Below are 26267 nucleotides of genomic sequence, written 5' to 3'. Positions count from 1 at the left end.
TTTGGATACCCAAAATATCTCATATTTTTGATATTACTCATAGTTTCTTACTAATAAACCTTGTATATAGTCAACTCTTCATCTTATGTGAGCATTTACTCATTTTTGGGTATCTTCTTTTACAAAATTGGATTTATCTCCTCCCTAGACATGGATTGATACTATTGGCCCATAGGAACCTTAATTGGACCATAATCCAAAAATTTCAGAAAATCTAGACCCTTAGGCTAAGGTCCTTTATACCCATTTCCAATTAATTCCAATTGCACATTGGAAAGTTCGTTTTGAATTTCTGTTTCAAGGGAACTTATTTTAATAATATGAGATAATTTTCTATCCAAAAATATTAAAAATTTGAATATTCTCTCTCTAGAATATTTTCTCTCTCTATGTCAAAACAGGCAGAGACGAGATCTCTTATAATTCTGAAGAGGGAATTTATCACAGGGAAAGATGCTGGATATATGTTGAGAGGCTGGGGAGGAATCTTACAATGTAGCCTGCCACTCCATGGTCTATTAGCTGAACCACTAGATGAGGACTCTCCTGGTCCAGTGAAAGACTGTGATTGCTGACCTGTATTCTGTGCAACCACATTTCCACTCACATCAGCCCCAACAGCTTCTTTTTCAGTAGCATACCAATAGCTTCTTTTTCAGTAGCATACCAGCTACTCATCCCATCAAAAACAACATCCCTGCTTACCCTTAACTCACGTCCGTGTAGCAGGGTTATAACACTTGTATCCCTTTTGCTCAAGGGAATACCCAATAAACACACATTTTTTAGCTTTTGGATCCAACTTAGTTCTCAGCTCATCTGGCACATGCACATATGCAATGCATCCAAAGACTTTTAGATGAGAACAAATCAGGTTTTCTGCCCAGTAAACCTCTCCTCTAGAGTTACATCATGTATGGCTACAACAGCTAGAGTCCTGTTCATAATATAAACTGTTGTAGAAACAGTCTCAGCCCAATAGCTATGCGGCATATTCTTCTCTCCCATCAATGCTCGTGCAATCTCAGCAATGTGCTTGTTTTTCCACTCAGCAACTCCATTTTACTATGGAGTGTATCTGCATGTAAACTGTCTCCGAATACCATTCTTCTTCAAAAATTCAGAGAACTCATTGGAGAAGTACTCTCCCCCTCCATCTGACCTTAGGCACTTTACATATTTCCCTATTTGCTTTTTAACCATAACTCTGAAATTCTAAAAATGAGTGAACACCTCACCCTTCTCCTTCATGAAGTATACCCACACTTTCCTTGAGTGGTCAATCAATAAATGTCACATAATACCTACAGCCTCCCAAAGACATGGTCTTCGTAGGACCCCATACATCTGAATGCACAACATCTAGTGCATATCTGCTCACATTTCTATCATGTGGAAATACATGCTTTGTTTGCTTTCCAAATTGGCATGCTTCACATATTTTCTACATACCTTCAACTTCAAACTTTGGCAGCCCTCTCACAAGTCCTTTTGTCTGCATAGACTCCATTCTCTACACATTCACATGTCCAATTCTTTTATGCCAAATGTCTGTGTCTGCAACAATTCTTGAACCATTTGCAAGCATCGTAGCACTAACTTCACGCATGTTTACATTCAATATAAACATTCTGCCCACTCTGTTGCCTTTTGCAAAACCAATCTGCACTTGTCTTTAACGTCTTCAACATAACAACCATCAGGGTTAAACCGAACTTGCAAACCTTGCTCATGTGAGATGGGATTTCTATCCGGAGAGACTTGGTGCCCAAGGGGTATGCTAGCCCGCCCCGAATATATTGCATCTATATGGGGAGGAAGTGCTAGGAGAGGGCAATCCCCGGGGCACTCAGCAGGCATGGACCCATGGTAGGCACCCTAGGAATGCACTCACACACCGAAAGGTACTTCACTTTGCTATCTTGCATAGACAATGGCACATCTCCAACATGGGCAATTGGATGAGCAGTGTCATCCCCTGTTTCCACAAAACCTGGTCTTTCAAGGTTTTTCATCTCCTTGAACCACTCCCCATGACTTGTCATGTGGTTCCAAGCACCTGAATCAACGTACAATACATCATCTTTATGTGCTGCTTCAACATTTTCAGACATGGCATTAATGACATGCTGCATAACAAACAACCTTTCATTATCCTCATTGCTTCTGCCCGAGGAGGCATAGTTGTTTTGCTGCAATTTTTCATTTTGCATGTCAGCCTACTTCTTTTATAACAATCTACTTGCACATGTCTAGGCTTACCATAATAAAAGAATCCATGTGTATCATTATACTACCTTTGCCAATTTCCACGACCTCTTTGACTCCCCCTACCTTTGAATTGGCCTCCTTCACCTGTGTGTTGTTGTTGTTGTGAATTCTGTGACTGTTGTTGTTGCTGCTGCTGGCCATAATACTAACTTTGCCAATTTCCATGACATATTATATATTCACATCCAGACATATATCCACATCCACATCCACATTCACATCCATACATCTATTTTCACATCCACATCTACATGCACATTCATGCATCCTCATCCATACATCTACATCTACATGCACATTCACATCCATACATCCACATCTATATGCGTACATTCACATCTACATGCATGCATCCACAACCACATTCATACATCTACATCTACATGCATATATCCACATCTCCATGCATGCATCCACATCCACATCCACATTCACATCCATACATCTACATCTACATGCATACATCCACCTCCACATTCACATCCACATCTACATGTATACATCCACCTCCACATTCACATCCACATCTATACATCTACATCTATATGCATACATCCACATCTCCATGCATACATCCACATTCACATTCACATTCACATCCATACATCTACATCTACATGTATACATCCACATCTCCATGCATACATCCACATCCACATTCACATTCACATCCATATATCTACATCTACATGCATACATCCACATCTCTATGCATACATCCACATCCACATTCACATTCACCTCCATACATCTACATCTACATGCATACATCCACCTCCACATTCACATCCACATCTATACATCTACATCTACATGCATACATCCACCTCCACATTCACATTCACATCCATATATCTACATCTACATGCATACATCCACATCTCTATATCTATTTATAGAATACAAGAGAATTCTTATATTTGATATAAGATTTCTTTACGCATGCATAAATTCTATTTTTAGGAGAATAACACTTTCGAAATAAAATCAATCTTTTATGCATCTTCCTATGCACAAATCCAATTTAGTAGGAATTACACTTTTAGAATAAAAGAATTTCTAAAATTTCATTTATGATGAAAATCACACTCTTAATATAAAAATTATATCCTTTAAGCATATGTTTATGCATACAATTCTTTTATGATAAAAATCATTCTTTTAATATAAAATTTTTATCCTTTATGCATATGTTTATGCATACAATTCATTTATGATGAAAAATCATTCTTTTAATAAAAGAATTTCTCTTATGCATCTTAATTAACATAAAAATCAAATTCTCCATGATTACAATAAAATTCTTTTAATTAATCTAGGATGATAATTCCTAGAATATGGTAGGAAATCCTCTTTTCATGCTTTGAATGAAATTATTTTATGACTAATTTTTATAAAAATTTTACCATAGCTCCGCTACTATGACTAATAAATCTCAATTATTTTAAAAGATAAAGCTTATCATTAAGGGAATGATTAGAATGATCCCTAATTGGATCATTAACCCATAATGGATTGAATCATCAATATTCATAAACTAAAAGCATAGGGAAAGCCATTAATGTGGTCTTAAGCATAGATTAATCTTGGATTAAGAAAAAGCTTTATGAAAAGCTTCATTTGGATTGAGAATAGGCCATGAGTATGACCATTTCTTTAGTGAGAGAGAGATATTACATAAAAACCATTAGAATTAAGCATAAATGTAAATTTATGTAATTCTTTTCTATCATTCATTAATTACTTCAATAGCATTCAAAAACCATTCCAATTAAGCTTCTCAAGCTTGAGAGGGGTTGAGAAGAGAGAAACATTGAGAGATTATAGAAAAGCTCAAAATTCACCACTTACCTTACAAATTGCTTGATTCTTTGTTCACGGTAGAGGCCCCCAACCAATCAATTGGTTTAGTATGTTGATGGAGCCACCAATGGAGATTGAAGAAAGAGGGAAGCTCCAATTTCTTACAAATTGGAGAGAATTTTAGAGAATAGTAAATATTAGCATTATTTCAGCATAGTTCTAGAATAGTAAAATTCTCCTCTTTTTTTTCAAAGGATTCATGTTCTATTTATAGGAGAGGGAGGCTCTAACCAAAGCTAACTGATTTCTAGAATTTTTCAATTTCAGTTTGGTTGAATTTGGACTAGATTTGGACCTAGTTTGGTTCCTTTTTTATTCGGTTTGGTTCCTTCTTTATTTGGTTTGATTCAAGAGAGAGGAGAGATAAAAATATCACATTATTTTTGAGTTTAAAACTCATTCAAGCATGTGAAATATACACCTCCTTTAATGGACTCCCCTTCCTTACATATGTGTCAAAATGGAATCATTATACCCAAAATATCTCATATATTTTAATATTGCTCATAGTTTTTTACTAATAAACCTTGTACATTTTCAACTCTTCATCATATGTGAGCATTTATGCATTTTTGGATACCCAAAATATCTCATATTTTTTATATTACTCATAGTTTCTTACTAATAAACCTTGTATATAGTCAACTCTTCATCTTATGTGAGCATTTACTCATTTTTGGGTATCTTCTTTTACAAAATTGGATTTATCTCCTCCCTACACATGGATTGATACTATTGGCCCATAGGAACCTTAATTGGACCATAATCCAAAAATTTCAGAAAATCTAGACCCTTAGGCTAAGGTCCTTTATACCCATTTCCAATTAATTCCAATTGCACATTGGAAAGTTCGTTTTGAATTTCTGTTTCAAGGGAACTTATTTTAATAATATGAGATAATTTTCTATCCAAAAATATTAAAAATTTGAATATTCTCTCTCTAGAATATTTTCTCTCTCTATGTCAAAACAGGCAGAGACGAGATCTCTTATAATTCTGAAGAGGGAATTTATCACAGGGAAAGATGCTGGATATATGTTGAGAGGCTGGGGAGGAATCTTACAATGTAGCCTGCCACTCCATGGTCTATTAGCTGAACCACTAGATGAGGACTCTCCTGGTCCAGTGAAAGACTGTGATTGCTGACCTGTATTCTGTGCAACCACATTTCCACTCACATCAGCCCCAACAGCTTCTTTTTCAGTAGCATACCAATAGCTTCTTTTTCAGTAGCATACCAGCTACTCATCCCATCAAAAACAACATCCCTGCTTACCCTTAACTCACGTCCGTGTAGCAGGGTTATAACACTTGTATCCCTTTTGCTCAAGGGAATACCCAATAAACACACATTTTTTAGCTTTTGGATCCAACTTAGTTCTCAGCTCATCTGGCACATGCACATATGCAATGCATCCAAAGACTTTTAGATGAGAACAAATCAGGTTTTCTGCCCAGTAAACCTCTCCTCTAGAGTTACATCATGTATGGCTACAACAGCTAGAGTCCTGTTCATAATATAAACTGTTGTAGAAACAGTCTCAGCCCAATAGCTATGCGGCATATTCTTCTCTCCCATCAATGCTCGTGCAATCTCAGCAATGTGCTTGTTTTTCCACTCAGCAACTCCATTTTGCTATGGAGTGTATCTGCATGTAAACTATCTCCGAATACCATTCTTCTTCAAAAATTCAGAGAACTCATTGGAGAAGTACTCTCCCCCTCCATCTGACCTTAGGCACTTTACATATTTCCCTATTTGCTTTTTAACCATAACTCTGAAATTCTAAAAATGAGTGAACACCTCACCCTTCTCCTTCATGAAGTATACCCACACTTTCCTTGAGTGGTCAATCAATAAATGTCACATAATACCTACAGCCTCCCAAAGACATGGTCTTCGTAGGACCCCATACATCTGAATGCACAACATCTAGTGCATATCTGCTCACATTTCTATCATGTGGAAATACATGCTTTGTTTGCTTTCCAAATTGGCATGCTTCACATATTTTCTACATACCTTCAACTTCAAACTTTGGCAGCCCTCTCACAAGTCCTTTTGTCTGCATAGACTCCATTCTCTACACATTCACATGTCCAATTCTTTTATGCCAAATGTCTGTGTCTGCAACAATTCTTGAACCATTTGCAAGCATCGTAGCACTAACTTCACGCATGTTTACATTCAATATAAACATTCTGCCCACTCTGTTGCCTTTTGCAAAACCAATCTGCACTTGTCTTTAACGTCTTCAACATAACAACCATCAGGGTTAAACCGAACTTGCAAACCTTGCTCATGTGAGATGGGATTTCTATCCGGAGAGACTTGGTGCCCAAGGGGTATGCTAGCCCGCCCCGAATATATTGCATCTATATGGGGAGGAAGTGCTAGGAGAGGGCAATCCCCGGGGCACTCAGCAGGCATGGACCCATGGTAGGCACCCTAGGAATGCACTCACACACCGAAAGGTACTTCACTTTGCTATCTTGCATAGACAATGGCACATCTCCAACATGGGCAATTGGATGAGCAGTGTCATCCCCTGTTTCCACAAAACCTGGTCTTTCAAGGTTTTTCATCTCCTTCAACCACTCCCCATGACTTGTCATGTGGTTCCAAGCACCTGAATCAACGTACAATACATCATCTTTATGTGCTGCTTCAACATTTTCAGACATGGCATTAATGACATGCTGCATAACAAACAACCTTTCATTATCCTCATTGCTTCTGCCCGAGGAGGCATAGTTGTTTTGCTGCAATTTTTCATTTTGCATGTCAGCCTGCTTCTTTTATAACAATCTACTTGCACATGTCTAGGCTTACCATAATAAAAGAATCCATGTGTATCATTATACTACCTTTGCCAATTTCCACGACCTCTTTGACTCCCCCTACCTTTGAATTGGCCTCCTTCACCTGTGTGTTGTTGTTGTTGTGAATTCTGTGACTGTTGTTGTTGCTGCTGCTGGCCATAATACTAACTTTGCCAATTTCCATGACATATTATATATTCACATCCAGACATATATCCACATCCACATCCACATTCACATCCATACATCTATTTTCACATCCACATCTACATGCACATTCATGCATCCTCATCCATACATCTACATCTACATGCACATTCACATCCATACATCCACATCTATATGCGTACATTCACATCTACATGCATGCATCCACAACCACATTCATACATCTACATCTACATGCATATATCCACATCTCCATGCATGCATCCACATCCACATCCACATTCACATCCATACATCTACATCTACATGCATACATCCACCTCCACATTCACATCCACATCTACATGTATACATCCACCTCCACATTCACATCCACATCTATACATCTACATCTATATGCATACATCCACATCTCCATGCATACATCCACATTCACATTCACATTCACCTCCATACATCTACATCTACATGTATACATCCACATCTCCATGCATACATCCACATCCACATTCACATTCACATCCATATATCTACATCTACATGCATACATCCACATCTCTATGCATACATCTACATCCACATTCACATTCACCTCCATACATCTACATCTACATGCATACATCCACCTCCACATTCACATCCACATCTATACATCTACATCTACATGCATACATCCACCTCCACATTCACATTCACATCCATATATCTACATCTACATGCATACATCCACATCTCTATATCTATTTATAGAATACAAGAGAATTCTTATATTTGATATAAGATTTCTTTACGCATGCATAAATTCTATTTTTAGGAGAATAACACTTTCGAAATAAAATCAATCTTTTATGCATCTTCCTATGCACAAATCCAATTTAGTAGGAATTACACTTTTAGAATAAAAGAATTTCTAAAATTTCATTTATGATGAAAATCACACTCTTAATATAAAAATTATATCCTTTAAGCATATGTTTATGCATACAATTCTTTTATGATAAAAATCATTCTTTTAATATAAAATTTTTATCCTTTATGCATATGTTTATGCATACAATTCATTTATGATGAAAAATCATTCTTTTAATAAAAGAATTTCTCTTATGCATCTTAATTAACATAAAAATCAAATTCTCCATGATTACAATAAAATTCTTTTAATTAATCTAGGATGATAATTCCTAGAATATGATAGGAAATCCTCTTTTCATGCTTTGAATGAAATTATTTTATGACTAATTTTTATAAAAATTTTACCATAGCTCCGTTACTATGACTAATAAATCTCAATTATTTTAAAAGATAAAGCTTATCATTAAGGGAATGATTAGAATGATCCCTAATTGGATCATTAACCCATAATGGATTGAATCATCAATATTCATAAACTAAAAGCATAGGGAAAGCCATTAATGTGGTCTTAAGCATAGATTAATCTTGGATTAAGAAAAAGCTTTATGAAAAGCTTCATTTGGATTGAGAATAGGCCATGAGTATGACCATTTCTTTAGTGAGAGAGAGATATTACATAAAAACCATTAGAATTAAGCATAAATGTAAATTTATGTAATTCTTTTCTATCATTCATTAATTACTTCAATAGCATTCAAAAACCATTCCAATTAAGCTTCTCAAGCTTGAGAGGGGTTGAGAAGAGAGAAACATTGAGAGATTATAGAAAAGCTCAAAATTCACCACTTACCTTACAAATTGCTTGATTCTTTGTTCACGGTAGAGGCCCCCAACCAATCAATTGGTTTAGTATGTTGATGGAGCCACCAATGGAGATTGAAGAAAGAGGGAAGCTCCAATTTCTTACAAATTGGAGAGAATTTTAGAGAATAGTAAATATTAGCATTATTTCAGCATAGTTCTAGAATAGTAAAATTCTCCTCTTTTTTTTCAAAGGATTCATGTTCTATTTATAGGAGAGGGAGGCTCTAACCAAAGCTAACTGATTTCTAGAATTTTTCAATTTCAGTTTGGTTGAATTTGGACTAGATTTGGACCTAGTTTGGTTCCTTTTTTATTCGGTTTGGTTCCTTCTTTATTTGGTTTGATTCAAGAGAGAGGAGAGATAAAAATATCACATTATTTTTGAGTTTAAAACTCATTCAAGCATGTGAAATATACACCTCCTTTAATGGACTCCCCTTCCTTACATATGTGTCAAAATGGAATCATTATACCCAAAATATCTCATATATTTTAATATTGCTCATAGTTTTTTACTAATAAACCTTGTACATTTTCAACTCTTCATCATATGTGAGCATTTATGCATTTTTGGATACCCAAAATATCTCATATTTTTGATATTACTCATAGTTTCTTACTAATAAACCTTGTATATAGTCAACTCTTCATCTTATGTGAGCATTTACTCATTTTTGGGTATCTTCTTTTACAAAATTGGATTTATCTCCTCCCTACACATGGATTGATACTATTGGCCCATAGGAACCTTAATTGGACCATAATCCAAAAATTTCAGAAAATCTAGACCCTTAGGCTAAGGTCCTTTATACCCATTTCCAATTAATTCCAATTGCACACTGGAAAGTTCGTTTTGAATTTCTGTTTCAGGGAAACTTATTTTAATAATATGAGATAATTTTCTATCCAAAAATATTAAAAATTTGAATATTCTCTCTCTAGAATATTTTCTCTCTCTATGTCAAAACAGGCAGAGACGAGATCTCTTATAATTCTGAAGAGGGAATTTATTACAGGGAAAGATGCTGGATATCTTGAGAGGCTCGGGAGGAATCTTACAATGTAGCCTGCCACTCCATGGTCTATTAGCTGAACCACTAGATGAGGACTCTCCTGGTCCAGTGAAAGACTGTGATTGCTGACCTGTATTCTGTGCAACCACATTTCCACTCACATCAGCCCCAACAGCTTCTTTTTCAGTAGCATACCAACAGCTTCTTTTTCAGTAGCATACCAGCTACTCATCCCATCAAAAACAACATCCCTGCTTACCCTTAACTCACGTCCGTGTAGCAGGGTTATAACACTTGTATCCCTTTTGCTCAAGGGAATACCCAATAAACACACATTTTTTAGCTTTTGGATCCAACTTAGTTCTCAGCTCATCTGGCACATGCACATATGCAATGCATCCAAAGACTTTTAGATGAGAACAAATCAGGTTTTCTGCCCAGTAAACCTCTCCTCTAGAGTTACATCATGTATGGCTACAACAGCTAGAGTCCTGTTCATAATATAAACTGTTGTAGAAACAGTCTCAGCCCAATAGCTATGCGGCATATTCTTCTCTCCCATCAATGCTCGTGCAATCTCAGCAATGTGCTTGTTTTTCCACTCAGCAACTCCATTTTGCTATGGAGTGTATCTGCATGTAAACTGTCTCCGAATACCATTCTTCTTCAAAAATTCAGAGAACTCATTGGAGAAGTACTCTCCCCCTCCATCTGACCTTAGGCACTTTACATATTTCCCTATTTGCTTTTTAACCATAACTCTGAAATTCTAAAAATGAGTGAACACCTCACCCTTCTCCTTCATGAAGTATACCCACACTTTCCTTGAGTGGTCAATCAATAAATGTCACATAATACCTACAGCCTCCCAAAGACATGGTCTTCGTAGGACCCCATACATCTGAATGCACAACATCTAGTGCATATCTGCTCACATTTCTATCATGTGGAAATACATGCTTTGTTTGCTTTCCAAATTGGCATGCTTCACATATTTTCTACATACCTTCAACTTCAAACTTTGGCAGCCCTCTCACAAGTCCTTTTGTCTGCATAGACTCCATTCTCTACACATTCACATGTCCAATTCTTTTATGCCAAATGTCTGTGTCTGCAACAATTCTTGAACCATTTGCAAGCATCGTAGCACTAACTTCACGCATGTTTACATTCAATATAAACATTCTGCCCACTCTGTTGCCTTTTGCAAAACCAATCTGCACTTGTCTTTAACGTCTTCAACATAACAACCATCAGGGTTAAACCGAACTTGCAAACCTTGCTCATGTGAGATGGGATTTCTATCCGGAGAGACTTGGTGCCCAAGGGGTATGCTAGCCCGCCCCGAATATATTGCATCTATATGGGGAGGAAGTGCTAGGAGAGGGCAATCCCCGGGGCACTCAGCAGGCATGGACCCATGGTAGGCACCCTAGGAATGCACTCACATACCGAAAGGTACTTCACTTTGCTATCTTGCATAGACAATGGCACATCTCCAACATGGGCAATTGGATGAGCAGTGTCATCCCCTGTTTCCACAAAACCTGGTCTTTCAAGGTTTTTCATCTCCTTGAACCACTCCCCATGACTTGTCATGTGGTTCCAAGCACCTGAATCAACGTACAATACATCATCTTTATGTGCTGCTTCAACATTTTCAGACATGGCATTAATGACATGCTGCATAACAAACAACCTTTCATTATCCTCATTGCTTCTTCCCGAGGAGGCATAGTTGTTTTGCTGCAATTTTTCATTTTGCATGTCAGCCTGCTTCTTTTATAACAATCTACTTGCACATGTCTAGGCTTACCATGATAAAAGAATCCATGTGTATCATTATACTACCTTTGCCAATTTCCACGACCTCTTTGACTCCCCCTACCTTTGAATTGGCCTCCTTCACCTGTGTGTTGTTGTTGTTGTGAATTCTGTGACTGTTGTTGTTGCTGCTGCTGGCCATAATACTAACTTTGCCAATTTCCATGACCTCTTTGACTCCCCCTGCCTCTGAATTGACCTCCTTCACCTGCGTGTTGTTGTTGTTGTGAATTCTGGGACTGTTGTTGTTGCTGCTCTGCTGACCATAATTCTATTACCTATTTGGCCACCTCCTTGGCCGCTTCCATGGCCTCCTCTACCTTGTCCTCTTCCTCAACTTGTGTAGAAGGCTTGTTGCTACAAATTGTACAAACTATAGGCTTCAAAAAGCATATGAGGAATCGATAATTCCTTTACAAGATTAAAACAATCTCTCAAAACCTCATTCGGAGGAATGCTCTTCTCTCATGATAAAGCTAGCATCACATCAACACTTGCACCTTTAATGGCTCAACCTAATTATACAAGGACATAACGAACTACATAAAAAGGACTGTCAGGATTTGCAAGTCTCCAAACAGCCCTCATTAAGAAATGTTAGAGGTCCAAGTGTTCCATTGTACGCATTGGGTACTCTTGCAAAAGCTAAGACCCAAACAGAGGATGAAAGTGAATGGGAATATGAAACAGACATAGGATCTAAAGTTGAAACAATAACCGAAATACCCATGGTTCCTTTGGAAGATTCTATCATGGTATGGTTGGATTTCCCTACAAGTAATGATGTTCAGCACAAACACGCATTAATTAGTCCTCGAGCAAGTCATAACATCATGAGGACAATAGACACTTGGGTGTCATTAGGACAACCTACACTCACCCTAACAAGCAATAGTCTTGCAAAAGGAACCAATGAACAAAACATTGAAGTTCCAAGTTACCTTAGATACACTACTCAAACAATCGATGGAGCGATATGGAATTTACATTTCATGTCACCCTAGATTCCCTTGAGTATGATGTTATCATTGGTAAACCTTGGATAAGTGAATCATTGTATTCACTCGATGAATTTATGCAAACAGTCACCTTGAATACTCATGCATGCAATGTACAATTGCTATTACGGGAGGAAGAAGCCTTGCAGAAAAGGAGCTAGAACTTCCAACATATCTTATTAAAAAAATTCCTAGGATATTGGTTGGATTGGAAATTTCAAATAAAATCACCATAGCTCAAGCACAGCTTTATCCAACATGAGAACACGATCTCATGACTCTTGAGCTATGGAATTTATTAGGTCAACCAACACTCACGACACATCCTAAAAGGATTACTTTTACACAAGACTTGAACATGCCATGTTTGGGGTACTTTGAACATACAATGTATATTAAAACTAACCCCCTCACTTGCAAGTTTTTTGTGGTTGAGTATGTTGGAAGTAGGTTTGATCTTGGGGCATAAATGGACTCTTTTGCTGCCCAAGCGCACCACTGTCCTTTGCTAGTAATAGAGTCATCATGTCCATAGATCAACGATAAAAAGTTGACAATACCATACTGCTAGGAAGAGGATCCAACTTTAATGGATATCTATGATGCTGAATGCAAAAAGATACAAGCCTCTTCCACAAAATCTCCTCTACACAATGACCTACTATCTACACCAATGACTGACTCAGATAAAGTCTCTACTCCTTCAACCCCATCCTCACCTATGAAGTTTGATGCCAAAACCTTGCAATCAATAGCTATTCGTAAAGAAGTTTCCGGAGCCCAACCATCTAACTCTAACAGCAGGGAACTCAAAGGAAAGGCCTCGGCTCCTATGCATCTTCATCAACAAACCTCATGAAAGGCAACAACCACATGCTCAAAGGCTTCATCATCGATAGCTACTCCACAAGAGAATCTAACCTCATCATCAACAATGCCAATGAGTCTTAAACCTGTAGCCTCAGTGCCAACCCAAGTCAAGGAGAACCCCAAACCATCCACATCACCCCAAAAGAAAACTCCACCACGACAACCACAATCAAGATATCTTAATAGCATCAAAATGTGGGTGAAGAAGCAGCTACTTGTAGCTCAACGCTACTATGAAGGTGCCAATCAAATTTGGGTACCTCGACAGTCAAAACCTCTTCCTCAACAAAGCACTCGAAAGCCAAGGAAGAAGAAGAGTACTCCACAACACCATCCACAAAAGCCTATGCGAGTTCCTCAAAGAACTCAACCAATGCAACAAGTGTGGGTACCAAAAACATTGTTGCAAGCACAAGGGTACTACTAAAGAAATACCAAAGCTTGGGTCCCCAAGCACATCACAAAGTCCCCTAAGCTTGCACAAAGAAGAAAGCCTCAACACCAAGTACATTGGCAACCAATCAAAGATGGGTGCATGTGCATGTACTTCAACAACTAGGATACTATGATGGTAATTCCATCATATGGTTGCCAAAATTAAACAATGTGAAGAAAACCTCACCATGGACTTTAATCCCAACAACTTCACCTAAAGTTTGATAAAAATGGAGACCCAAGCAATAGCACGCAAATCACTCAACCACTCTCGTGCATTCAGCACCAACATAAGAGCTTGTCTGTTCAAGCAAATCACTCAACCACTCTCGTGCATTCAGCACCAACACAAGAGCTTGTCTGTTCAAGCAAATAATCAGTAGTTTTTCCTACTACTGCCTCGACATCATTTCAGCAACAAATTCAAGATCAAATATGGAGACTTAAGAGAACATCAAGAACAAAATAACAATGCTCTTGTCACTCCTCTGGGAATGAGAAATGAGTGCACAAGAAGCTGTTGTTTGTAAATCATGACCTAGATGAAAAACAAATAGGGTCAAAATCTACAAATTCACGGAATTCTATCTCACGGAATTACAATTCACAGAGTTCCATCTCATGGCTTAAGAACTTGAACTTTCACATTTAAGCCTCATCATGGATAAAGCCATATCACACAATAGTCACTATATATCTGTTAAGCTTATTGCTTATTATTCTTTTGGGCTAAATTGATATAGCAGTTGCTCCATAAGTACATATCCATACTCATGCAGCACTGGAGAAGATTTACACCAAAGCCTTACCCCATCGACAACTTTCAGGTACATCTCTGGAGATGGGGGAGGGTGGGCGAAAGCCTGGTCAATGGTACAACCCATCGCCTGGAATTTTCATTCAAATTACAAACCTCTCCAAATGATGCCACAATCTTCACAACTCAATGATTTTCAATCCCTAGTGAAGATCTCTATATTAGTCTCGCAAGTCAGCGTAATTCTTTCAATCCTCAGCAAATGGCTACTTCAACACAATGCAGCTCAATAAGAGTCTATATGACTCAATTTTTGTACTTTATGAAAATTTTCTTCTAAGAGCACTTAATTATGCATAAAAACATAAAAAGGACATGGGCAGAAGAAGACAAGATCAGGTCCTACTCAACATTTAACAAGAATCCTGCCACACAAAGAGACATCATCACAAGCCCATTACTTCAAATGATGAATGTCACTTCAATGAATCAAATGAGGAATTGAGAATCACCATCCGGTTCTGATGGTTAAGTCCATGTTCCTCCAAATCCTTCTCTCTCTTCTCTCCCATTATTAACATCTCTTAGTGTCCCCACTAACAAAAATCACATGTAACTTTGCCGATGATTGCCAAAAACAAAGTGGGCCAAAAAAAATTTGATCAAACTAGCATGATCATCTTCTAGCATGTTGTCATCTAAATGTATTGCTTCTTTACATCATTGATCAATTGTTTTCGGATTGGTTACAATGATCAAGTTGTGTAAGCTGTTATTGTTCAAGCCCATCATGCAACATCTCCTCAATTGAACATCATTTAATTTTTCCCATGACTCACAACGTGAGTCCAAGAGTTTTATCCGAAGGATAAAGTCTCTAATGGATTCATTTAGTTGACGCTCAATTGAATAGAGTTCTGTTTTACTGCACTCCATTGATCACCTTGTCTAGAAAAGCCATGTATAAAGGCTGATTTCAAGATTTTGAAGTTGGTCTTGATCGCTCACATCAATGCGATGAACCATCAACTAGCTTTTCTCTCTAAGCATAAGTTCAACGCATGTACCTTATTGGGGCAGTTGGGGTTTCCAAAGGCTTCACATCTCTATTCAAACATTTGAATGAATTGAACAGGGCCCGTTGTTCCATTGTATTTGCCCATAATTTTGGAAATTTGTACGGCCGTATTTTTGTATGAATCATTGAGGCCGTATGTGAGTGCTCTTGTTGGAAGAGACTCAGTGAGTCCTTGGGCTACTCCCCTTCCTAGACTAGTTAGCATGTCCAAGGTGTGGGCATCCAGGAAAGGGTTGGTACTTACTTCCCAGATGGAAGAGAAGGTCCTAAAACCTATTCTCCATCACTCTCAAGAGGAAAATTTTTCTAAGAATTTTTCCCTGTTTCGCAGCACGTTTTGTGAATCAGACTTCACGCGGAAATTAAATTTCTTTTTTTTTTGCCCGCATGAACTAGTGTTTCACGTCGTGAACCGGACTTCATACGGAAATTATTTTTTTGCTCGCGTGAACTAGTGTTTCACGCTGTGAACTAGTTTTCACGCATGAACCGAACTTCATGCAAAAATTAAATTTCATTTTTTTTCACGTGAACTGCTGTTTCACGCCGTCACGCGTGAACCAGACTTCACGTGGAAATTAAATTATCGATTTTTTTTTCCACGTGAACTGCTGTTTCACGCCATGAAACGGTTTGCACGCGTGAACCGGACTTCATGTGGAAATTAAATTTTGATTTTTTTATTTTTTATTTTGCGTGAACTGCTGTTTCACATCATGAAATGGTTTTCACACGTGAACCAGACTTCATGTGGAAATTCAATTTTGATTATTTTTTTCCCACATACCGTGAAACAGTTTTCACGCGTGAAGCGGACTTTACGTGGAAATTTAAAAAAAAAAACGCGTGAACTGATGTTTCACGCTGTGAAACCGTTTTCATGCATAAACGGTTTTTTTTAAAGTCTAGTGGGAAATACAATTTTTCCTTTTGGGGGGAGATATTTTTTGAAATTAAAATGAAAGGGATATGGGCATTTTCCCAAAAAAGGTAAGTGGAATCAAAACAGTCAACCTTTTAATGACACCCCTTACACCCTTCATAAATGACTCCCAAAATGGATAAATTGACAACTCATGAGCATCTTCTCATTGAATGCTCATTAGCCTTAATAAGTTGTGTAAAAAAGTGATTAAGTATTAATCCAAGATTAATTCTTTCACTAACCTTTTCCTCTTTTACACTAATCAAGGACTCTAATTAACCATTAATCCCTAATTAATTCACACAATTGGATAGAGCAAGGAAAAACTAATCTTTGTGCATCAACAATTGTGTAAATTAATCTAAATTAGAGAATTAATTAGACTCTTAATTATAGTCTCCTCTTTAAGGCAAAACTAAGCAAAGAGAGTCAAATTTCTCCAATTGATCAAAAAATTGATGTGATTAGGTGTTTTCATGCATCTAGATGCTCTCAAAACACTCAAAAACTCCAATTTCAACTACTCATATGATCAATTTAGACCCCAATTAACACCTTTTCTAAATTTTTAGCCTCTTGAACAAGATTAATCAACCTTAATGACAAAAACCAGTTCATTAAGAGAAATTAGTCAAATTGAAGGATTTTTTGATGGTTTTAAGAAATTTTTTGAAAGATTAAGCTACTTCTAATACTTGCTAACACTCTAATCCAAACAATTTCAATAAAAAACACACAGTTAAACTAGAATTAATGATCTTAGATCTATGTTTAAACGAAAGAGAGCTAACATTCACTAAGAAATGCATTCTCTTGCATTGTTTGATATGAAATGGATGCAAAATAAGCCTAATACAAACTATGTGCAAGTCCTAAGAACATGAAAAACTGTAAAAACAACAAATTAATCTAAAAAGTAAGCAAAAAGCATTCTTTTCAAATACAAAAAGATAGCTATTCTACACTAAATCTCACACAAATCACCATCAAATCCATATCTTTTTCATGGAAAACCACTAATCAAGATAATGTGCAATGGGTTATGCGTAGATTAGAGACAAAACGATGGAAAAAGCCAAGGAATGGCTCCCCAACAGCGATGCCAAAAATGTTATGGCTCACCCTAACCCTCCTTGAAACACATCCAAGAAAAGATTACCTGGTGAACCACAATTGTCATTTTTGAGAATCTTTTCAATATCCAAACTCATAACCCTTGAGGTCCCCAAGCTCTACAACTCCTTGAGAAGCAATTCCACCGCGTCTCCCGCGAGCGTTGTCACACAGCCGCTTTGCACTATGGGTCCTCGTCCCTCCTCTCACCTCACTTCACTGACACACACACACTAGCATGCATTAGGGAGAGATTAGCAAGAGGATTAGAAAGAGCAAGACTCAATTGCATAATGGGAGAGTATGTTGTATTATGAGAAAAATTCACTTATATACATGGCCATAAGTGTTCACTCTCACTTAAACTATGGCCGGCCGGGCACTTTAGGCTCATAAGAGGCCTAATGCTATTACAATGACTGCTCTCATAATATATCCATGAAGTACATCACTTTTATGACTTCATCCTAACTTGCTACCACACACTCTTAAAGCGGGAATTGCCATAAATACTCAGTCACACTATTAGGGCACTCATCCAAGTTGTAGCTTTGGACACTATTGCTTCATATCATGAATGTATGACCCTTTGGTGTATCTACCGTGACTCCTTGATGTAAGATAATGGCAGTATCTCTTGTCAATCCTAGAATTGGATTTACAATTTGTCTGGAAGAGGTATACATGGTGAAGCCCCCACAAGGTTATAAGAATAATGTACACCCAAATTTGTGTGTAGGCTACATAAAACCTTATATGGCTTCAAGCAAGCCCACCTAGAACATGGTCAAACAAGATTTCAGATATGTGCCAATGCATGATTTCACTCTATGCAAAAAAAGTAGATAGAGGGATCATGTTGTTAGTCATTTATGTGGATGACTTGATAATCAATGGTGATAGTGATTCAGACATATATGATATCAGGATACTCTTGATGTAGAAGTTTAAGATGAAGGATTTGGGTAAGCTACGATATCTCCTAGGTATAGAGGTGGTGAGATCACATGATTGTATTTTGCTATTACAGAGAGGCAGTATGGCTTCCACATGTTTTCCAAGTATGGTTTGATAGGCTCTAAGCCTATTTATGTGCCATTAGAGAAGAACACTAAGGTCTCTGCACATCCCAGGGAATTCACTCTCCACAGAAAGGGGACGTCACCCTTGTGCATGAAACTTATAAGAACCTGCCATTTAAGTTTCTTTAAAAAATAAACTATAATCCTTTCTAAGAATATGAGTCCCAATTAGGGTGGTTGCAAGATCAGGGTGCCCAGTTTTGTCCACTCAGGCACTCTATAAACAGTAAAAAAACAGGCATTTGTTTACCTTTAGTGGCTAATCTCTCCTAGTAAATGAAAGAATTTCGTTTCAAGTTCTTTTGTTGGAACATCATATTCAAAGTTGAAAATATAGTTGCATAATTTGATTAACCATTAGATAGTCAAAAGTCCTCATTTTCTTAGGTACAAAGTTAATGTATACACCCTGTCCCAAATTTGAACTGATTCCATAAAATGCTAATATCTTTTACATATAAACTCATATGAGATTCTCACTTTGTACCTTACATCTTCACATAATATGGAGCTTAACTTGATTTTTTGAAAAAAATTTAAGATATTTGTCTATTTTCTTTAAATATGTCAAGGTCTTTAAAGTGTTATAATATACGCCACTTTTTGTACCCACAATAGCTACCACTTAAAATCCTTAATCTTGTAGATCAAAAGAGTGGGTAGATACTGAGACATTAGTAGAATGTGGTGGCTAGTAAAAATTACAAATCCAATGGTTGGATTTTTTATGATCTCTTTTTTAAAATTCTTCCAGACTATCAGAAGGCCTACAAATAGTAATAATCTAATTAGTAAAATTACATTTTTGATGTGAATCATCTAAAACCTATAGGGACTAGTGTACTTGTAATGGTGCATCTATGGAAAAATAAATTGGATCACTCTAAGTATGGAAAGATCATTTGTTTATCATTTCATCATATTTTTTATTAATTTTAATTAATTAGACTAATTTATATTAATTTAAGTTATATAAGGTTGATTTAAGGACAAACGTATTTTCTATTATTTGCTTGATCTCATTTTAAGTACCTTGCCCCCCAAAATTTGCTCTCCAAGCATTGTCCCAGTCCTGCATAAACTGGACACCCTGATCTTGCAACAACCCATTATGAAATTAAAGCACCCCTTATTTAAGGTTTAAAAATTAAATAGCACATATTGATGTTATACATGTGACAACTTGCAACCCATGTAAGTAGCATGGGTGTAAGTGCTAGAAGCTTAAAGACCTACATGTACTGTCCAAAAATTGTTCCATGTGTGTTTAGGTTAAAAGAGTAGTAAACTAATCAAGTTTTCACACTACACCACTATATTGTAAAAACTATAAGAAGAAGAAAAACCCCTACTTTCATTCTCCCATAATCCCCTACTCCCCTACTCCCTTGCTTCTTGCCCCACCATCAATACCCCTAACTTATAAGCTTAAGCCCCCCCTTCAAAAAACCCTCTCCCTTACACTCACGTGATACCATGAGATATGGCTTGTGAATCCCTCGGGCTACAGATATAGTTGAGCTTTTGGTGCATAGGCAATTGGGAAGTTTGATCCACACGATCACACTACGCTCATCACTTGCAAGATGGAGCATGATAATGAGATGCCATTTGCAACCTAGTTTCCATCTATTGTGCTAGTTTTTAGTGATCAGAGTTTTGATGCTCGATACTTTCCCTCTCTCTCTCTCTCTCTCTCTCTCTCTCATCTACAAATATTCTATTGTCTTTATTATTACGTAGAGTGGTAATTTCTTACATCTCTCACTCTCTCTCTCTCTCTCTCTCTCTCTCTATATATATATATATATATCATCTTACAAATATCTTGTTGTGTTTACACTTACATAGATTTGTTATTTCTTACGTGTCTAAAAAGAATACGCCTCATTATTTTTGGGCTAAAGCAACATGTAGTATCTTCCTCTTGTCTACAGGATCCTAGTGTGTTATGTTGTTACATAAACATATAATTTCATACATGTATGAAAAGAATATGCATCATTGTTTTTGGCCTATAATAGTAGGTAGTATCTTACATAGAAGATCTACTAGTAGATTTGTGTGCAGGGGTTACTTATGGCTTGAAGTAGGGCCACCCAGTCGAATAAGATCAATGGCTATCTTGCTAGCATAAGATTTCAGATATCTGCCAATGCATGATTTCACTTTATGTGAAAAAGACAAATAGAGGGATCATGTTGTTAGTCATTTATTTGGATAACTAAATCATCAATGGTGAAAGTGATGCAGACATATATGATATCACGATGCTCTTGATGCCAAAGTTTAATATGAAGGATTTGGAGGAGTTGTGATATTTCCGAGGTATAGAGGTGGCGAGATCACATGATGGTATTTTGCTGGACAGGTTGTGATATTTCCTAGGTATAGAGGTGGCGAGATCACATGATGGTATTTTGCTATTACAGAGGAAGTATGGGGCTTGGACATGTTGTCCAAGTATGGTATGACAGTCTGTAATAAGGCTATTCATGTGCCATTGGAGTAGAACACTAATCTCTCTCCACATATAGGTGAGCTTTTGACGTACCCCACGATGCACAAGAACACTAAGCTCTTTGCAGATATAGGTCAGATTTTGGCGGACCCCATGATGCACAAGCATATAGTGGGACTTTTTATCTACATGATCACACCAAGCTCATCACTTACATGATGGAGCGTGATAATGAGATGCCACCTGCAACCTAGTTGCCATCTACTCTATCAGTTTTTAGTAATTTGAGTTTTTGATTCTCCATATTCTCTCTCTCTCTCTCTCTCTCTCTCTCTCTCTCTCTCTCTCATCTACAAATATCATGTTGTGTTTACACTTACATAGAGTTGTCATTTCTTACGTATCTAAAAGGAATATGCCTCATAATTTTTGAACTAAAGCAACAGGTAGTATCTCTCATTGTCTACAAGGTCTTGTTGTGTTCATGCTGTTACATAGAGTTATAATTCCTTACATGTCTGAAAAGAATATGACTCATTATTTTTGGGCTAAAGAAGTAGGTAGTATCTTAGATACAAGGTTTACTCTAGCATATTTATGTTTTCTTTTAAGAGGGTTGCTTTTAGTTGGAGCTTAGAAGCAGCCTATAGTTGCCTTGTTGAGTGGAGAGGTAGAGTACAGGGGTGCTGCTATGGCAGCTTGATGCATCAACTTGATGGCTCAGAGCAGAGCCTTGATAAGGAGCTTAGCATCATGTTAGTTGTATTCTAAGTGTAGCACGGAGAATTAGGATAGTTTTGAGGACACTCAGTAGTGATCTATGTGTACACATGTCTACTTGATTTAGATAACCTATTGATAGGTTGAGATATGATGAATTTAAAGCCCATCATTACACCTAAATGCTTTAAGAAATACAAGAGGTAGAGCCCACTTACCCAAAATTGGAAGATGCCATGTATGAGAACATGGCTACGTTGGATGCAAATGCAACATGGGAGCTACTTACAACCTTTGCCTAAGGATAAGAAGGCAATGAGATGTAAGTGGATCTATAAGGTGAAGCATAACTCATATGGATAACTCAAATGGATTTGTGAGGAGGTATAAGGAAAGATTGGTTTGCCAAGGATTATGTACATACATATGGCATTGACTATGAGAAGACATTGAATATGGTTCCAAGGATGGTATCCACGAGAGGAGACATTGAACATGGTTGCAAGGACGGTATCCACTAGAGCTATAATTTTGTCATGGCTACTATGAAAGGTTGGTCTTTATATCAGATGGATGTAAAGAATGCCTTCTTGCATGGTGATTTGTAAAGATGGTGTAGCCACCACGAGGTTATAGAGTAATGAACACCCAAATTTTGTGTGCAAGTTACATAAAGACTTATATGTCTTGAAGAAGGTCCACCTAGAGCATGGTGGAATAAGATCGACACCTATCTTGCTACTATAAGATTTTAGTCATCTGCTAAATTATGCATGATTTCAATCTATGTAAGAAAGATAGATAGTGGGATCATGTTGTTAGTCATTTATGTGGATGACTTGATCATCAATGGGATGACTTGATTATTATCAATGGTGATAGTGATGCATAAATATATGATATCAAGATGCTCTTATTAATGCAAAAGTTTAAGATGAAGGATCTGGGTAAGCTGCGATATTTCCTAGGTATAGAGGTGGTGAAATCACATGATGGTATTTTTATATTATAGAGGTGGTGAAATCACATGATGGTATTTTTATATTATAGAGGTAGTATGGCCTAGACATGTTGTCCAAGTATGGTATGAGAGGTTGAAAGCCTATTTATGTGCCATTGCAGCATAACACTAAGCTCTCTATAGATATGGGTGAGATTCTAGAGGACCCCACCATGTAGGGGAATATAGTGGGAAGTTTGATCTACATGATCATACTGGGCTCATCACTTGCGTGATAATGAGACGCCACATGCAACCTAGTTGCCATCTATTGTATCAAATTTTACTAATCAAAATTTTTGATTCTCCATATTCTCTCTCTCTCTCTCTCTCTCTCTCTCTCTCTCTCACATCTAGAAAGATTCTTTTGTGTTATGTAGAGTTGTAATTTCTTACCTCTCTCTCTCTCTCTCTCTCTCTCTCTCTCTCTCTCTCTCTTATATACAAATATCATGTTGTGTTTATGCTTACATAGAGTTGTAATTTCTTATGTGTCTAAAAACAATATGCCTCATTATTTTTGGGCAAAAGTAGTAGGTAGTATCTCTCTCTTGCCTACAAGATCGTGCTGTGTCTTCTAATGAAACATCACACGCAAAGTTGGGTAACTAAAACTATAATAAGATTGAATATCCAATAATTGCATAACCCCTTTTCTTTGGGAACTAAAATTGTATACAGGCCCTGTGTTGGAGGTTTAGATGGGTACACTAAATGTGAGTAAATTTCCTATAACTTTTACATTATTACTCATATGATGTTCCCACTTTGCATATCACAAATTCACATAACATAGAGCTTAACTTGATTTATCGAGTAATTTTTGATACGTTATACTATTTTTATATTATTTAAAATGCATTAGAATTGTTAAAAAACAAAGTTTGGGTACACTGGCATTGGGAAGAGCAGGATTTTCCATGGCCTCTCGAGCACTAAAAGACTTGAAAAATCCGCATTGGGCACTAATTGCTAATCCAAACATGCTCTGATGCTGACTAAAGTTTGCAAACATGTAGGGGTGGGTTCCCTCCCACATGCTCGCAAAGTTTGGTCACCATCGGAGCATGTTTGGGTATGATGGAATGGGAAAAAATGGGATAGTCCATGGCCTCTCAAACAGTAAAAGAGACTTGAAAAATCCATGCTGCGCCATTCTCAAGTTTGAGAGGAGATTTGCAAGGAGGTTGCATAGAAGCTGCCCAAGAGAGTTGCAAATGGGAGTTTTGCAACCTGGAAAGCCTGCTCATCATCATGGAAGCTGAAAATGGAGATTTCAGCACAAGTATGAAGGCTATAGAGTCTTCGATGTCAACAAGGAAGCTGCCAAGGAGACGATGGTGTCTCAAGATATGGTATGGTTGCAAGTTCCATTTCAATTTATTGGTTGCAACAAATGTTGTTTCGGTGCTCATATTGGTTGGGCACATGGAGAGATACTTCAAAAGGGAGTCACATATATGTTGGTGCATGCAAATTTATGTTGCTGGTGTCAATTGCTCAAGAAGGTTGAGTATGTGAATTCTTTCACTTGGAAGAAAGTATGGTTGAGTGCTTCAAGAAGAAGGCAAGCATCATGGTAGTGCACAAAAGGGTGCACAATTGGAGCTTGGTAAGCAAGCTTGAGAGAAGAGGATTGTTCCTCTCCTCTACCAGTAATAAGAAGAAAGCTATAAATGGCTTGGTGGCCATGGATTTGGCTGGAAATTCATATGTTTGGATACCTCAAAAGAAGGTAGGTAAAGCATGGATAAGCTCAATGGAAGAGCTTGTGGCCTTGGAAGGAAGGGAAAGAAGTGCAACCAGATTATGGTAGAGCTATGGTAGCCATTATAAATGGTAGAGCTTTGGTAGCCATTATGAATGGCTTTGAAAACATGTAAAAGAAGCTCTTGAATATGAAGGAAGTGGAGCAGCAACACCTTAGAGAAGATGGTGATTTGGAAATGCAAAGATTAGCAATATGATGGCTGCAAGACGAATTGTAGCAACATTGTAGGAAGGCAGCCATTAGGCAAAATATGGACTCTCATTTTTGCCCCTTAAAGATTTCCACACTCCTCTCTCTAGAAAAATGGGCTCATTGGTGAAATTTTTGCAAATCAACTCAAAAGTGAGTGGAGTTTGGACATTTGGAATCTACTTTTCGAGACCTTTCCAATGATATATAGCATGATAAGCAATTTTGAATATTCAAGAAGTCCCCAAATTGGTGATGACATGGCATGCCACATCATCCCCATATTTCGACTTCTTGAATAATCAAAAATTTCCATCATACTATATATCATTGGAAAGGTCTCGATGAGTAGATTCCAAATGTGCAATCTCCGCCAACGTTTGATTTGATTTGCAAAAATTTCACCGTTTCTCTAGAGAGGAGGTGTGGAAATCCTTAAGGGGCAAAAATGAGAGTCCATATTTCACCTAATGATCAGTATGGCATGGTAGAGGAAGAATCCTTGTGAGCTAGCAGCAAGTAAGTTCAAGGTCCCAGACAATGGCCATGGAAGCTGCAGTAGCAGCAGCAGAAGAAGGAAGAAAATGAAAAAGAAGAAGAAGGATATAAGCCACCATAAAAGCTTCAAAGCTTTGGCTATGTGAACTGTAATAGTAACAGTACACACGATAGTTTTGCCAACCCAAGAACATACACCAATTGGAATGGCTGAGAAAAGAAGTAGAGGAGAAGCTTCTTAGGAGGCTATTGCATTTTCTCTAGAGGTGCTTGCTGTTGTGCGAAAGGCACAGCTGAAGTACTCAGAGTACAATTCCCAAGAGCTATAATCAGCATACAGAATAGAGGTAGCTTCCAGCGTTGCCTAAATGCAAAACACACAACCAAGGAGAGGCAAAATGTGATGCCTAGTTGAGGGTTGGCATCTCACAGAAAGAAAGAGGATAGATGCCAGGTGAAAGTTGGTTATGGCAAGTGGTGACCTCAATTGATAAGCATAACAAAGATAGAAGATAAGCAGATGAGAAAAGGAATCGTAATAAGAGATGTAGCTGAGAAGAAAAATCACGCAGAGAAGACGTCATGCACAAAGGTTCAGCCACACACAAAAGAGAAGAAGAGCCCACGTAGAGAGGAAGATCGAGAGGAGCGTGACATAGCACAGGGACGGTGGCTGCCATCGTGAGAGCAGA

Source organism: Cibotium barometz, chromosome 42 (genome assembly GCF_041138505.1).
Source record: "Cibotium barometz isolate CiBa-2024 chromosome 42, ASM4113850v1, whole genome shotgun sequence".
NCBI lineage: Eukaryota > Viridiplantae > Streptophyta > Polypodiopsida > Cyatheales > Cibotiaceae > Cibotium > Cibotium barometz.
This window is presented reverse-complemented; position numbering follows the sequence as displayed.